This window comes from Astatotilapia calliptera, chromosome 5 (genome assembly GCF_900246225.1).
Source record: "Astatotilapia calliptera chromosome 5, fAstCal1.2, whole genome shotgun sequence".
NCBI classification, from domain to species: Eukaryota; Metazoa; Chordata; class Actinopteri; order Cichliformes; family Cichlidae; genus Astatotilapia; species Astatotilapia calliptera.
This window is the reverse complement of record NC_039306.1, coordinates 7477867-7492607: the sequence shown is the minus strand read 5'-3', so window position 1 is coordinate 7492607 and position 14741 is coordinate 7477867. Positions and strand designations below refer to the sequence as shown.

General features: G+C 40.1%; 1 protein-coding gene across 3 annotated transcripts in view; it reads right to left on the bottom strand.

Annotated features, from left to right (window-relative positions):
- tafa3a (TAFA chemokine like family member 3a) overlaps positions 1–14741 on the bottom strand; it is a 112700-nt gene that overhangs the window by 45048 nt on the left and 52911 nt on the right. The window lies entirely within an intron of this gene.

The window sequence follows — 14741 nt, the reverse complement described above, 5'->3', positions numbered from 1 at the left end:
ACAAGGAGACTGTTTTCAAAGGACTGATTAATTAATATCATATCTATAAAAACAGAGGTTTTGGCAGTTTGCTAGTGTGGTGTTAACACAATTGTGCAGACGTCCCAGCAAATGTATCCAAAGGTCAAATGGTGCAATGCTCAGAGAAACTGAGAAAAACCCAACAGCTCCAAAAATTCATGACAGTACAATTTGAAACAGATCAAACAAAGACCTCTAGAAGGAGATAGCACAGTTTAGGTTTACAAATCTGCACATGAACAAACCACAAGACTTCTAGATCAATGTTCTTTGGACTGATGAGATCTAAGTGGCGATGTCTGACATCGTGGCATGTTTGGTGAAAACCAAACACAGCATATCAGCACAAACACCAAATACCAGCTGTCAAACACGGTGGTGGAGGGGTTTGGGTTTGCTTTGCAGCCACAGAACCCGGACACCTTGCAGTTACTGAGTAAACTGTGAACTCCTCCGTACGCCGTATTCTAGAGTCAAATGGGGGGTCATCTGTAAAACAGCTAAAGCCTAGCTGAAACTTGGTCATGCAACAGGACAATCACAATCAACAAAAAAGCAAATCCACAAGAAAATGGATAAAAAAAGAATCAATGGTTCAGTCACAATCCAGATCTCACCCAAATGAATTCCTGTGCCTCTTGAGAGATCTATGCAAATTAATGCCCACAAATCTCAGTGACATAAAGCAGTTCTATAAAGAACAGTAAAAATTCCTCCATAGTACTGTGAGAGGCTGATCATTATAAAGAAAACAATTACTTAAATCTACTTCTACTTGGCTCTTAAATCATTATTCATTATTTAATTTTTCACAGGACTGCAAAGAGTCCTGGACAAAGAAATTCACTGGTCCTGAGGTTTCCTCTCTGTAGTAGTCAGACAAGTAGTTTTCATTTTTGTTTGTAGTTTGGTTTGGTTTAGACAACAAAACTGCTTAGTCAGGTAAAGGAAAATAATTTGGACACAATCAGGTGAATAGCTGTAAAATCTACAACATTTCCACAAAGCTTGTGCTGTCGTCACCACCACATTTCAACTTATTACATTACACTTGCACTGACATTTGAATCTGTGAAACCAGGATGATAGTATCAGTAACTGTATCAGCTAACTGCCAAACCACCGATTTGTGCACAATAACCTTAAAGCAGGTATCTCAAAGTCATTAGTGCTCATGCTACACTGCATGGAAACATGAAAAATGAAAACTACACTTTTCCCTTTATATGAAAAAATGTTCATATTCAATGAACCATCTATTTACATTTACGGTCCGATGGGCTTCCTGAGATGTTTTCAGAAGAGCAAGTACAATGTTAAAGTACGTCTCATAACCAGAGATGGGCAGTAACGCATTACAAGTAATGCGTTACTGTAATCTGATTACTTTTTTCAAGTTACGAGTAAAGTAAGAGATTACTATTGCAAAAACGGTAATTAGATTACCGTTACTTTCCCGTAGGAACGCTGCATTACTGCATTACTAAAACCATGATTTATTTGTGAGAATGTCTCATGACAGTGATGTAAGCGAGTGCAACATTCGTGGCAACAGCTGTGTGCAGATCAAGAATGGATAATATATTGAGTGCGGGAGAGAGTATGACCGTGCAGCGTTTAAAGCGTGGAAGTACTGACCTTACTTTGAGTTTGATTCCATAAAAAGTGACAAAAACATTAGTGTCCGTTGTGCGTGGGAAGAAAAACTCTTTTTACAGCGAAAAAAAACCCCTAAAGTTCCAAGCAAGCACCACGTAACGGGAAATTCACAGAGAAACTCGCAGATTCTTCAACTGACCGCTGCGGCACACCTGCACCAGGGCAAACCTCCACCTACTCCACTCCTGCTTTACAGGTGAAAATAGAGCAACAGGACCGCTAGTCTTTGATTTTATTTATTTTCTGCTGTGTTGCACTTGCATCTATTTGAAAGACTGAGTGTAAACACAAAAAAATATATTATTTTAAATATTTTATTTTATGTGCTGGAATGTGCGGAAAATAGGTTTAAATGTTAAACAAATTTCTTCCAGTCAGAGAATGTTGCATGTAATTAAACTTTTGCTTGATGCATAAAGTTAAAAGATTAAAACTAATAAAAAAAGTTTTAAAAAGAGACTTTTTCATTTGATTACATTTTGTATGATGGATTATGCAGAAAAAGTAGAATTGGGCTGAAAGATCTATCGCTTTATTACCTATTCAGGTTGTAAATCGTGTTTTTAAAAAGTAACTAAGTAACTAAATAATTAATTACTTTTGAAAATAAGTAATCAGTAAAGTAATGGGATTACTTTTGGGGGGGAAGTAATCAGTAATTAGTTACTGATTACTTTTTTCTAGTAACTTGACCAACACTGCTCATAACATCCACATCCCAGGAAATTAAACAAAAAGTAGCATTTAACCTCTTTATCATTCATTGAACTTTCCATACACTTCAGTATGTTAATACTGACATCAACATGCAATATGTTTGATACCCCTCCCTTAAAGCTAATGAATAAGCTGAGGGAACTCCAGGATAACAAGTGATAAAGGGAAAGAAGCAAACAAACAAACTTAAGAATCTTTTTGTCCTTTTTGTGCATTAGCCATTAGCTTCAAAACTGCAGTAGCTTATAAAACATCTCTGAAAATAGTCATTTTGTAAAAACATAATAAATTCTGTAAGCCTCTGCAACAAAGCCCAGATCAGTTTGCTGTATCACTACCTCGTATGACTGAGCCTATAATTTCAAAGTCATATTCACTTGTGAACACCTCTGGGGTTCATGTATTAAATTATTGTGTTTTATTTCACCAAAAGCTCAAGTGATGTGCAGTCCAATGATATGGAGCTGCAGATGTAGAATTTAGATGAAATTGCAACAGATGGATTCAGTAATAATTTCACAAAATTCACAACACCAGTTCTGGAGCGACAAATGAAGTATTTTTTTCTCTCTTCTCTCCCTACTTCCTATCTGTGAGTGTTGCTATTTGTGTGGTCTGTCTTACAATGCTCGGCTCAGTAAAATTTGTGTACTTTCAGATGATTGTTGTCCTGCAATACTCTCCATCTTCATCTGAGAGGCCCATGGAGAGTGGAACAATCAGCGGCTCGTCTTACTGCCAACAGAGCTGGCCTCCTCTCTCATGAGAAAGCAGCCGCAAATCGCAGCTCTGCTTTGAACTCTGTTCCAGTGCAGCAACTCAAATTAGTAAAATGCTTGGTTTCGTGCAAAAAGATCAACCCTTGCTTATCTGGCAGAGTCTCACATACGAGGGAGATGTTTTACTGTGACTGCCTTTGTACTGCCAGCCAGAGCTGGTGAGATATTAACACGGCACTCTAATTCTGTACAGGCTCAGACAGCTGATGCAATCAAGATGTTAAAAGCACGTACAGACTGTAGAAAAACATAGACACAGTGTCTGTAATATCACCCATAAATTCATCAAGGGACTATTTGAAGTCTGGGGTTTAGGTTTATGTTGCTGCTGTTATTGGGATTATGTGAAACCAAAAAACAAGAAGCCTGCATGGATCTCAAGTGAGGCAAACAAGTGACATCGGGAACTAACTGTGTGGTGGGCTGAAGTACCTGTCAGTGCCTTTAAATACTATATATTATGTACCAAGTATACACAAACTCCATTATGAATTTTTTTTTAAAGTATAAAAAAAACTGTAGCAACTTTTAATGAGTTACTAAATGCATTTAAATCAGCTTTCCACAGGCTTCCACACTCAACCCGATATACCACGTGAACTTGTGTGACTTCCACAAGACATTAAATAACAGATACACACCGTTGCATCCTTTGTAATTTAAGGGCTTGATTTGATCTTTTACTTTGCTCGGCGGGGACTGACGAGTTAAATTAACTCCCACAGAGTCTGAAAACTAATTTTCACCTGTACTCTCAGACGTTTGGTGCAACACTAACACATACCGCCTCCAACATTAGACCAGATGAAGTGGTAACATGATTAAAAAATATGTCTTCACTTCTTTGGTCTGCTGGGGCAAAGTAGAGATCACTACTAGAAAAACACCACTTGTAATGGACTCCATCTCATTGTTAGTTTACCAATTTATTCCATCCCTGTTTATCTAAAAAAAAAAAAGTACTAGACTCACATTGAACATTTCAGCGTCTTACTCTTATTTTACTTATTTGCGATTTGTTCCAACAAGAAAGCTGATCTGACAGCTGAACTCCAGAAATAATTGGAATTTGAGAGCACGCCACTGTGCTTTATGAAAATGAAATGTCTGTGACGGCAGAGTTTTGGTTTGGAGCTGCTAGGATGTCAGGTTTTATTCCAAATCTAAATCTATTTTAGCACATTATACTCCAATTTCCATCTTGCGTCTGTAGTGTTCAGGTGGCTTATTGGAGCTGGTTAACAAGAAAATTATTCCACCTGACTGATGTGGCGCTGAGACCAGGTGGCTCATCACAAAATGCCCTGAATGAGGTGGAATTATTTTGGGGACACATTAAGGCAGATTTTTACATGATGGAAACACACATACACATGTTGTGTTGATCAGTTTGGATGCACCCAACAAGTCTTTTCCAACCTTTGCACCTCATCTCATAAGTTATGGCTGCAGTAATAATAAGCTTGGTAGGTGCATTCCTGAAATAGACTCCAAACTCTCAATGCCAACTGAATAAAAAATTGAAACGTGTTATTTCACACGACTTTAATGATAATATACAAATAACTATACACACTGGCAGTTTGCTCGTGTGGTGCATTGTAAATGTATAGTATGTGTGAATAAAATTAAATACTATTTTCCAGCAGTCTTTTGTGATGTCTTAATTTCATTTATTAATATCACAATGATACAATGATTAAAATTTATTTGCCAGCGATCCTTCACCATTGGCCAAGATAGAGTACACCCCAGATAGGTCACAAATCCATCGTAGTTCTAAAACAGAGAGACAAACAACCACACACTCATACATCTCCAACTATGGCCAATTTAGATTAGATTAGATTAGATTAGATAGAACTTTATTAATCCCTCGGGTGGGTTCCTCTGGGAAATTCGATTTCCAAAAAAGCACAGCACCGACAGAAGTTACAGAGTTACAGAATATTATATATACCGTAATTGTCGGGCTATAAGCCGCTACTTTTTCCACAAGCTTTGAACCCTGCGGCTTTTAGTCAGGTGCGGCTTTTCTATGGATTGTCCATGATTTTTGTCATATCGTAAGACGATTTGTTTTGTTTGTTCCGCTGTTGTACGGCACTACGTTGCCTGGCGGAAGGGCATGTGATCAGACACACAGTATCGGGGTTCAAGAGTGGTGTGTTGGTCACGTGTCCATCCGTCAGACAACATAGTGCCGTACAAGTAGCGCGAAAAACAATGCGAAAAGCAAGTTATGCTCAACTCCACCGGTGGAATCTGACAGCGTGGAAAAGTGTGCAAACATCAATGATCACCAACGGATTTCGAAGGGCTGAATGCTGCATGATGGAGAGGAGGACACCGCCACGGCCCTTCTGAGGGTGTTCGACTCTGACACTGACAACGAGGATTTCTTTGGTTTTGAAAGTGACAACGAAGGAGAGAAGAAGAGTGGATGACGAAGCCATCCTGAGCCTGTTTGTATCCGACACTGGAGAAGAGGACTTTGGTGGTTTTAGTGCGCAGGAAGAAGAGAAAGATGGTGGTGAATGACTGACTTTTCTTCTTGTTAAAGCTGTGTCACTGCACCTGAGCCTAAAAGGTAGTCCGGATCTATTTTTCTGGTGTGCTGTAGGCTACTGTTATGTACTACATGTGCAAATATGTACCCATAACTTGTTTTTCAAAATATTAATAAAAGTGATGTCTCCAAACAGCCATCTCTTTCCTGACAATTCCCTTTGTGCATATTCTCTTACATATGATAAGTCAACATTGAAACACCTGCGGCCTTTAGTCAGGTGCGGCTAATGTATGTACAAAACAGGATTTTCCCCTGATTTTAGCTTGTGCAGCTAATATTCGGGTGCGCTTTGTAGTCCGGGAAATACGGTATATATATACACACACACACACACACACATATATATATAAATACAGAGACAATATAAATAAAATATACGAAGGGGATAAATAGAATAAATAGGAATAAAAAATAAAAATACAAGTGAATTGCACATTTCAAGTATTTATTCAAGTGTCTATTTAAAAGCACCAATTAACCAAACAATCATATTTTTTGCGTGCAGGAGGAAACTGGAGCAACCAGAGAAAACCCACGGGAGCAAAGAGAGAACATGCAAACTCCACACAGCAAGGATCAAACCTTCATGCTGTGAAGCAACAGCATAAAACCATGCTGGGCATTTTTTATTATTTATTATTTTTTGTTATTATTATTTTTCTTCATTATGCTGTATTATGGTTATCTTTTGTCTGTCTGTTTTGGAAAATGTGGATGGATGACTCACCATCTGCAGGCTAAACCCACAGGTACACATAAAGTAACCTGAACCTGAACCACTGGCGGGGGGGGGGGGGGTTATAGCACAGGGCTCTGTAAATTTTACTGTCAAAAGACACATTTTTAAGCCACAATAAACATAAAGTCTGCATAGAAAATCAAAACATATTTAACCCTTATAGTGTCTGCTTATTTAAGGTATTTGTTATATATTTTTGGATTTGTGACAGAAGGACAGCAGCAAGAGTGTGACACTAGCAAGAGCAAGAAACAGTGACACTAACAAAAAGGCAGGAAGTCGAGCTCAGTGTGGTGGAGCTGAAAATTGTAGGATTTTTATTGGGAGTCACCAGGAGGGACAGGATTAGAAATGACTTTATCAGAGAGACAGATAAGGTTGAGCAGTTTGGAGACAAAGTGAGGACATACTAAGAGGAGGTGTTGAATATATGCTGGATAAAGATATGAAGCTTGGCTACAGTGAAGAAGGACACAAAGAGGACTGGTGTGGCAGAAGAGGATGCAAAGGACAGAGTGAGATCGTGGCAGATTGTACTGCAACTGAAAAAAAAACTGAATTGATTATTTCAATTTTTTTTAAAGTCTATTAAAAAAACATTACCTGAGCCTAAACAAACTGTTACTTAACTGAAGATATAAATAACATGAAATCTTCCCAGCACTTATTGCTCCACAGAGCCCCCCCCCCCCTTCAGTTTTTGCTATGCCCTCTTGCTGTCTCTCCAGCTCTCAGGTGTTTGTGTAACTGGGGTTTCCAGTAGGCGTGGTCAGGGGCTGCAGCAGCTGTTTCATCACACCTGAGTGCCATTATCTCATCATCTGTAATACTTAAGGATAGACTTTTCCCCCACTTATTGCCAGATTGTTTAGGTAGCGATACATGGTAATGACAGGGTCTAAGCCTAACTATCTAGAATTGTCTCCTTGTGTGTGGTTCACCTTCTCATCTTCTCTCCCAGGAATTCCTTGGTTATGCTGCCCTCCAGTTTAACTGACACCTTGTGCACTCAGAATGCTGGAGTTTATCTCTCCAGTGCTGATGGCCGGATGAAGTCTCATGAAGCGTTGAAGCTTTCCATCCACTTGGTTCAGGAAACGCTTCATTTGCACACAAACCCCCCTGCTGTTCAAAACTTTTATTGTCGTGGCCTTTTAGCTGTCTTACAACAGTATCTGTGTATAATCACTACCAAAAACACTTTTTTTAAAAGTAAAACAAACAGAAGTCTATAAATGTCCATATGATTACAGTCAGTGTTTAAATAAATACAACAGGATACGAGACGTTTATGTTAAAACTGTTCCAATGTTTTAAAATGATGGGACAGGGATTGTGCTTTTGAATACTGAAATGACAAAAAGTAAGAAATAATATTTTCTTTCCACGCTGGTAGTTTTTCTTTTAGGTAATAACCTCTCCAGCTTTGGCAAAAACCCTTTCACATGGTACTGAGGAGGCAGGGGCGTACAAGTATCCCACAGCAAGCCTACAAAGGCTTGGATATATGCAACTGCATAGATGATACCCATAGATCAGGTGTTGTTGTACCCCAGTTGCTTGGCACACAGCAAATACTTTGCAAAGAAAACAAAAACACAACTGGTGAGTATTATAGTAGTAGCATACTTCATATACTTCAAGCATATTATGTCCATCCATCCATCATCAGTCACATCCCTTTTCCTTAAAGAAGCAACACTCAGAGAGCGCTTCATAAAAGCTTTCCTGGATATCTCAACACACACGCCGAAGCCTCGGAACAGTGCATCCCATCCCCATCCTCCATCTTGACTCAGACAAGCAAAATCTGTAAGCTCTTTGCAAACTTACCTGCCTGCCCACTCATTTAAACACAGATTACAAACTGTCTTTGTTACCTAAACTCTACTTACTTCCATATTAAAGCACTAAAAATATCAGTCTGAGTCTGCCTTGGGATTTTTCATTTTTCTTTTTTTTTTCCCCCCACCTCTCCCATTTGGTTCTTTTGCCATCAGAATTATTGTCTAAAGGCCAAGAAAGATGTCCAACGGATTTACTTTACCAAATGGACCATCCCAGCCTTGCCGTATTGGTCCATTTAATTGACCTTTGTTTTTATTGTTTATTTTATTTTATTTCACTTGCTACAAATGGGACAGACTGGGGGGAAGAAAATGGAGAAAGAACGAGAGGTGGGGAAAGAAAAACAGTGGAGAAGAGAAACGGTGATAAAGGGCAAAAAACAAAAACCAACAAAACAAACAGACAAAAAATACATATATCAATCACCTGGATCACCTCTTGAGAAAGGGGGCCCGAGCGAGCCCCAGGCTCCAGGCCCTAACAAGCAGCCAACAAGAGTGAGCCGGTGCGTACCTGAACACCCATCCCCGGACACCAAGAACCACCAATGCACCGATTTCTGCCACTAGCAGGGGGAGTGGTGGGGGGAGATAGGCCTCATAACTTGGAGGGCCTGAGATGTCCCTAGAGAGGTGGCGTCTGATACCCCACCTTACATATAGACACAGACAAACACAGATACGAACATCCATTCATTGCCATCATGCTCTCATATGCAAATACTCAGCACTCACCCAACGTGTAGGCACACACAAAGAGACACTGTACACACAAAAACACACCCCGAGCGTCTAGGTACCCTTGCCCCTAGAGGGGGAAACTGCACCCAGACCCAGGTAGTGTTACCCTCTTCCCTGGGGTGGAGAAAAGCAGACCTCCCCGACTCCGCAGCAGCAGGGAGGCCCCACATTCCAGACCCCAATCAGATGGCCAACTCCTCCTCCCAGCCCCCCGCCCCAACAGGCAACAGAGAACGGGGGGTGTGAAGACTCCAAACCAACCTCCGCCCGCTCATATGTAGTGTTGATGCACGTGCGTTCTAAGGTGCATTTAAAACCCAGGAGGGCATGTAGCTACCTACCAGAGAGCAGCAGGTAAGTGCATAGCCCCTCCTGATAGCCCTCAATGTATACGTGTATTTAAAATTGAGAGGTGGGCAACGGTGCCAGAGGTGAGGTTGTACACCCTGACGGTCTTCTGGATGCCGTGTAGCATGCCCACCCCCAAGGTCCTATATGTATGTGTTATGAGAGTGTGAGTAATGTGAATGTCTAAGTTGTGAGATAAAGAGATAAAATTGAGACACAGGCAGCCAGAGTGGGACAGAAGGGGGGATGCCTCCCCTGCACCCTAGTGACACACCTTCACCCCACAGCCCTGCATGTGTGGGTGATTGTGGTGGAGCGGGAAGAGGGAGGCAGCTGGAGATGGGGAGGGAAGGAAGGGAGGGGCAAGTGGCCCATGATCCAGCTCCCCCGCTGACCCCAGTAGGCACCCCCATACTCTGGAACCCACCAGGGCAAGAGGGCTCAGGCCCATCCAGACCGGCGCCCAGTTCAGCAGCGCCGCCCAGCCCCACAGAGCCCGGGGCAGCCCACCTGACCCCACCATCCACTCATCTCCCAGACTACACAAGACAATAGACACCCAGGCTGAGTTCTTCCTCCACTTCTCCTATATCTCTCCCCCACCTGCAAAGTGAGTTCCTGGAGAGAGGAGACCACCTGCAAAGATGTAACAGCCTCCCCCACAGGTTGAAGAGCCCCTCAGGTGGCTCGATGTACCGGTGGCACCCCGCGCCAGGGCTGAGCCCCCATACACCCACCCGCCCACAATCCCGGCGACACACCAACCAGGACCCAAGCCCCCAAGGCCCAGCCAGGGCCCCAGCCCAGAGACGAAGCACCCCCAAAACCCCATGCCCGCCCCGGACCCACCCAGAGGCAGCCAGGCTACCAGGTCAGTAACCCTGCCTTGGGATTTTTCTTTTGGTCTGCAATCATGACTTGACTTGACTTTCATCAAGTCAGTGTTTAACAACGAGTCAACACTGTTGCTGTCTGATTTTTAAGAAATTATTTTAGTTGCAAAATGTTTTCCTTTCACCTTGTTCTATGTCTTGAATAAATGTCTTGAATATATTTTTGTTTTTTTCTTGAGTCTAACCATGTGATTTAATGTGCTGAGCTGTAATGAGTGAGAGCTGGTCACAAGAAAATGAAATAATTTAAATGGTGTACAAAGGCTTGAAGAATCAGATGCTAATTAGATATAGTTTTTGTACAAGTATACAAAACTGAACAAGTGACTCATTCTATAAGTCAGACATTAACTTAGTGAATTCATGACATTATCTTCCTTATTATATCAGGATAACCATATGATAGTAAACACGCATGTTGCATGTAGATGGCAAATTTTGTGTTGCATAGCAACCGCAGTAAAATTGTTACTGATCCAGTGCTCCTTCTGCTATTTGGGATCCTCAACGCTACTCACTGTGAAGTAAAGCTATTTCTTTGATTATAGACTGATGGACACTCAGAAAGGACCCACAAATGCCCGCGCGCGCACACACACACACACACACACACAGATGCACTAACGCACTCTTTCACACAACAAACTTACCCTAAAGCAACTATCGCCTTAGTGCAGCAGTGAGTCAATGTGACCATTAAGACAGAGAAGTGTGTTTACAGCTGATACATGACAGAGCGGACGAGCTCGAGGTGGCTGCTGCGGTTGGAGGGCAAAACAAAATCAGTGTTGTTGTTTATGTTAGGCGTTTTTGTTTACCTCTTATCTAATTATGACACACAGCTGGTTGCGTTCCAGTAGTCATGCCTCTGGCTAAGCCTTCCCTCAATTACATAAACAGCTTTTATACTGACACAGAAAACATGGCAAAATCTGCTAAACCAGACACAGCAAATCCTAAGTTCAGTGCATGTTGTACAGTAATACGCTTTTCATCTAGAGTACATGTAAGTTATCATAAGTCACATGGAAAAGTACATTTTACTCCAGGCTAAGTTTTCATTTTGTTTTATAATACAAATGCAATCAAGCACTTCTAAATCATGAAGCTTGGTTATTAATTAGATTTGCCAGCGGCATATTTAAGTACTAGGTGTTCCTATGGAATTACAATTAAGTAACACATTGTTTATGACACATTTGTGTCTTATCTTCACATTTTCCAGTGTTTGTCAAGTGATTTTACATTGCACATAAAATTTCTTTTTATAGGTTTTATGTTTAGGTTACTCATGGACCACCACATTGATTTTTATTTGTTTTTAAATCAATACACCAATACAAAATGTATGTAAAAGACATGTAATATAGATATCTGACAATTCCAAGCATTACAAACCACATATGGTTAATATTTGGAATTTCCCTCTGTTAGTCAACATTCATGAATAAAAGTGCTATTTATTTTTTGTGATACAAATTGTCATAAAAAAGAAATATTAATCATAACCAAGATATGGATGAAAAAACATTTATCTTAACAAACAAATATATAAACGAATGACCACTACTGATGTTTACATCTTTTAATTTAATTAGGAATTGAACAGTTTCAGTCCCATTCACCAAAGGGCTTGTTTGTGTCAGCATATACAACAGATGAGGGGCATGTTTTTGTTGTTTGTTGTATTTCATGCAAGAAGTACACTGTGTCTTCCTGTCCACTTGTGCCTACTTACATAACATTTTTTCATTCAGTTGTTCCTGAATCTAGAACAAAATTTCGATCACCTGATACAGATGATTTTTCAAACGATATCTGGGATGGAAAGTTCAGAATGAGATTTTACATTCTTAACAAGCTGCCATTTGTGTTGGTTATGGCTGCGGCACACTGGCAGCCATGCAGAGTACCTCAATTCCTGGGCAAGAAGGTGCTTAGTTTCACAATTTTTTTGAGATCATTCATTTTATTACTTCTTCTCATATGCTTGTTTTGGACCAGACCGACTGCCAATCTCATCCGTCTTTTCAAACAAACTGTCCGACTTTGAATAGATCACCTGTTTGAGCAGGTGACCCATGTGCTGAACGTTAGAGTCCTCGTTACAGGGGCCTGGGTTTGAGTCTGGCCCCTGTAACGAGGACTTGAGACTGTTTGCATTGTCTTCAATAAAGACAAAAGGACTCTTGCTCTAAAAACTTTTCCTCTTCAGCATCTTCCAAATCTCCCCTGTCTTCTAAAATCACCAAGGTTTTCTGAGGAAAAAATATTTTCGCCATCTTGATGGATAAGAACTCACACAGGCAACGCTATTTATTAGTTATGTCCCACCCCCGAGCACACAGCACACAGTGTGAATGTGAGTGCCGACAGGTGTAGGCCCTTGAATTGTAACAATGCTGGAACACTGTGCTTGAAAAGTAAAACAGAAAGACGAAACACACATCCACACATATACAGAAAAACATACACACCAAGCAGATAAACACATCAACATACTCACCACTCACACACACACCCTAAGAGCAGGCCATGTAGGAGGAAGACAAAGTGAAGAGACACAGCACCTCCACACTTTTATGACCCATGGGTGACTGAAGGAGAGTTACGGTGTGAAGTCACTAAAAATGGGTCAGAAGGGTTAAGGTTTAGGTAAGGGATGAACTTGAAATGTATTTGTTATAATTACATGGCATTAAAACCAGTTAAGCACCCACACCCCCAGTACCGGGGGCAAAAGGAAGTTATAACCATTTAATTCATTATAACTCAGGGTCAGAAATATAAGTCCCGACATGTGTAGCATCCACAGAAACCTCTGAATCCCAGCTAAAACCTCATATAAACCACCAAACACAACAAAAGTTAGCTTCCAGAGCTATTATTGATTCCAAACACGAAGTTTCACCACGCTCTGATCAAAATTCACTGAAAGAGCTGCAAAAGAAGACTACAAAAACGTGTAGCGCCGCAAATGCACTAAGACAGAAATTGACTTACTGTCCCAGTTTCCTTAGTTATTTTTGCTGGTAGCCAATAGCCCCGTGATTATCAGCAGCTACCGCGGCTAACTAGCCGCATCAGAGGCATTTCCGTCAACAACCGCCATTTGAGACCCAGCTACAGACACGTGACTGGACATATGCCACATGTCATAAATTTGGGCCCACGTGAGTCTGGCCTAGCAACTTCTAGTTGGGTGAAGTGAAAGTGGCATCGTTACCATGATTATATTGGCTCAAACGACTAAAAAGAGGTATCAATCATGCAAATCGGCCAAAAGGTGCCAAAGTTCCAGCTCCTCAGAGTTTAAACAGCCAGAGGACATTTAAACTCACCTGCCCTGCATGTGGTTAATTCTTCAAAAATATTCAAAAACAAGCATTTTTAGGCATGTTAATGAAATTAAATCATTTCTGCTCTTACCTAAAATACCTAAAAGAATTTAACTGATATATGGTGTCCAATGTGTGCCAAAATTGGACTTCTTGTACAAAGCCTGGATATTTATGTATTAACAGTGCTGTAATTTTTCACTGTTTCACTTTAGAAACATCTTTGCACAGATGATGTTTATATGTTGGTTACTGAATTTCTGGAATAAAGAAATACATAAAATGTGAACTAAAACATTTTTAAAAGGGTTATATGCTAAATAAATAAATATATAAGGTGAGGAAAAATCTACTTGCTTTTTCTGTGCTCCAGCCTCAGTAACTTTGACACAGTAACATCTGCTGCAATATTTACACTACTTTATTTACTGTTAAATAAATACCAAACCTACATCAACAAAAGTGTATTACAATAATATGAATACCTGGTTTCACTCATGCACTATTTCACGAAACTAGGTTGTCAATTGCATTTTCTACAATTAACAGAAAACTAAGTATGAACACGTCTTTGTGCGAAAACAAAAAATTAAACACAGAAATATTTTTATGTAAAACTGACAAACTGTAAAACAAATCAAATTACAAGTCTGTCAACTAATAAATTGATTTATTAACTGTTAATTAGACTTACCGAAAGAAAACATACATGAAACAAAAGATTTTTACTTCAGCATTCAAAATGTAACTGTTTTTTACTTTCAGATTCACTAAGTTGCAATCTTGAAATCAAACAATACAAAATATGTAATTTGTTCATCTATTTTGTTTTTGTCTAATTCACATAGACCCAATGCAGAATACTGTACAAGTCAAGTACTCACCTGGATCACTGTGTAAGGGTAACTCATTGTAACAGATAAATTTCATGTTGGAATCAAATTAATCTTGTGATCTATGTTAACAATAAGCCGTGCAAACCTGAGTTATACTGCAGTATGAAAAGTATGTATCATTGTTAGCACTTAGTGGATCAGTGCACTAAAACACAAAAATCTTTCAATTTTTGTTAAGGCACACAATTTGA